Below are 2,874 nucleotides of genomic sequence, written 5' to 3' on the forward strand. Positions count from 1 at the left end.
AATAATGGTGCCACATTGGCTGTCCTCCAGTCCTCTGGCACCTCTCCTGTGGCCAGAATGGTATTGAAAATTATTGCCAATGCCCCTGCTATTTCCTTCATTGCCTCACTGAACAGCCTGGGATACATTTCATTTGGGCTTGGAGATTTATCTACTTTTAAACCTGCCAAACCACTTAGAACCTCCTCCCTTTCTATGCTAATTTCTTTAGTTATATCACAGTCCTTCTGCCTAATTTCCATACCCATGTCATCCCTCTCACAAAGTATTCATTTAGAACCCTATCTACGTCTTCAGGCTCCACTATTGTCCTTAATGGGCCCTATTCTTTCCCTAGTCATCCTCTTACTCTTAATGTACTTGTAAAATAAATTTGGAGTTTGCTTTATTTTACCTGCCAATGTTTTTTCATGCCCCCTTTTTGCTCTCCTAATTTCCTTTTTAGGTTCCCCCTACACATTCTATACTCCTCTAGGGCTTCTGCTGTTTTGAGCCCTTGGTATATACCATAAGCCTCCCTTTTTCTCTTTATCCAATCCTGTATATCCCTCGACATCCAGGGCTCCCTGGATTTGTTGGGCCCACCTTTTGTCTTTACTGGAATATGTTGGCCCTGTACTCTCCCTATTTCCTTCTTGAATGAGTCCCACTGCTCTGACGCAGATTTACCTAAAAGTAGCTGCTCCCAGTCCACTCTAGCCAAGTCATATCTGATCTTATTAAAATCGGCCTTCCACCAATTTAGAACCCTGATTTCTGGCCCACCCTTGGCCTTTTCCATAACATCCCTGAATCTAATAGTTATGATCACTATCTGCAAAATGCTCCCTCACTGATACCTCTACCACTTGCGTGGCTTCATTTCCTAAAATTAACTCCAGGACCACCCCCTCTCTTGTAGGACCTTCTAAGTGCTGGCTTAAAAAGCTCTCCTGGATACATTTTAAGAATTCCACTCCCTCTAAACCTATCACACTATGACTAACCCAGTTAATTTGGGAAAGTTGAAATCCCCCACTATTACTACCCTACTATTTTTATACTTCTCTGAAATTTGCCTACATATCTGCTCTTTTATTTCTCTCTGACTGTTTGGGGGCCTATAGTACACTCCCTGCAATGTGATTGCTCCTTTTTTGTTTTTCAGTTCTACCCATTTGGCTTCATTTGAGGAGCCTTCTAAGATGACATCCCTCCTTACTGCTGTAATTGATTCCTTGATCAATATTGCGATACCCCCTCCTCTTTTACCTCCTTCCCTGTCTCGCCTGAAGACTCTATATCCTGGAATATTGAGCTGCCAATCCTGCCCCTCTCTCAACCATGTCTCTGTGGCAGCAATGACATCATGCTTCCATGTGTTAAATTGTGCCCTCCACTCATCTGCCTTATTCATCAGACTCCATAAATACCATTCAACCTTGCCAAACTCCCTTGTGCCTTACCTGGCCTATAATTTCTATGCCTTCCAGACTCACTTGCTCTCTCTTCTAATTTCCATCTCCCCCTGCTGAACACCCTCTCAGGATCCCATCCCCCTGCCAAGTTAGTTTAAACCCTCCCCAACAGCACTAGCAAACCTCCCCGCAAGGATGTTGGTCCCATTCCGGTTCAGGTGCAACCCGTCCACTTTGTACAGGTCCCACCGCCCCCAGAAATGGTCCCAATGTCCCAGAAATCTAAAGCCCTCCCTCCTGCACCATCTCTCCAGCCACGCATTCATCTGGACTAACCTCCTATTTCTAAACTCACTAGCGCGTGGCACCGGAAGTAATCCAGAGATTATTACCTTTGAGGTCCTGTTTTTTAATGTTCCCTCGCTCCCTAAATTCTGCATGTGTACCACGATCTCTGTCTAATTAGCCTCCCCCTTTAGAATGCCCTGAAGCCAGTGACATCCTTGACCCTGGCACCAGGGAGGCAACATACCATCCTGGAGTCACATCTACGGCCGCAGAAACGCCTGTCTGTTCCCCTTACTATCGAGTCTCCTACCACTATTGCTCTTCCCCTCTTATTTTGCCCCCTCTGTGCAGCTGAGCCACTCACAGTGCCATGAGCGTGGCTGCACTCCCCAGAGGAACTGTCACTGTCACCATTTTCCAACACAGAAAAATGGTTCTCGAGTGAGATGCATCCTGGCGATTTCCTGACTACCTGCCTGACACCTTTCTTCTGACTGATGGTCACCCATTCCCGCTCTGTCTGCACTTCTGTAAGCTGTGGGATGACCACGTCTAAAAACGTGCTATCCTCAAAACTCTAAGCCTCGCGGGTGCACCTCAGTGACTCCAGCTGCTGCTAAAGTTCCGAAACTTGGAGCTCAAGTAGCTGCAGCTGGTGGCACTTCCTGCACACATGGTCGGTCAGAGCGCAAGGAGCGTCTAGGACGTCCCACATGTTGCAGGTGTTACATAACATGGGACTGAGCTGTCCTGCCATGCCTTTAGTTGAAAAAAAACACCCTTACTTTAAGTTAAATTATTTACGTACTTTAAATAAAAACTAGAGCCCTTACCTTTCCTTAGCTTAATCTATTTTAAACTGGAGAAAAACACTTACCCACTACTCACCAATCAGCTCTCACCTTTGTGCTGATGTTACTTTTTGAAGCTTCCCCACACTCGCGCTGGTTCTGATTTCTCCACTGCTCTCTCACACTGTCTTGCGACGTTACCCTTGTTATTTTCAACAAGAACTGACTGCAGGACACTCTTCCCAGACTGCTTCACCGCGATGCTGACTGCAGGACGCTCTTCCCAGACTGCTTCACCGCGATGCTGACTGCAGGACACTCTTCCCAGACTGCTTCACCACGATACTGACTGCAGGACACTCTTCCCAGACTGCTTCACCGCGAAGTTGACTGCAGGA

The sequence above is a fragment of the Cetorhinus maximus genome, unplaced genomic scaffold (assembly GCF_964194155.1).
Source record: "Cetorhinus maximus unplaced genomic scaffold, sCetMax3.hap1.1 HAP1_SCAFFOLD_446, whole genome shotgun sequence".
NCBI classification, from domain to species: Eukaryota; Metazoa; Chordata; class Chondrichthyes; order Lamniformes; family Cetorhinidae; genus Cetorhinus; species Cetorhinus maximus.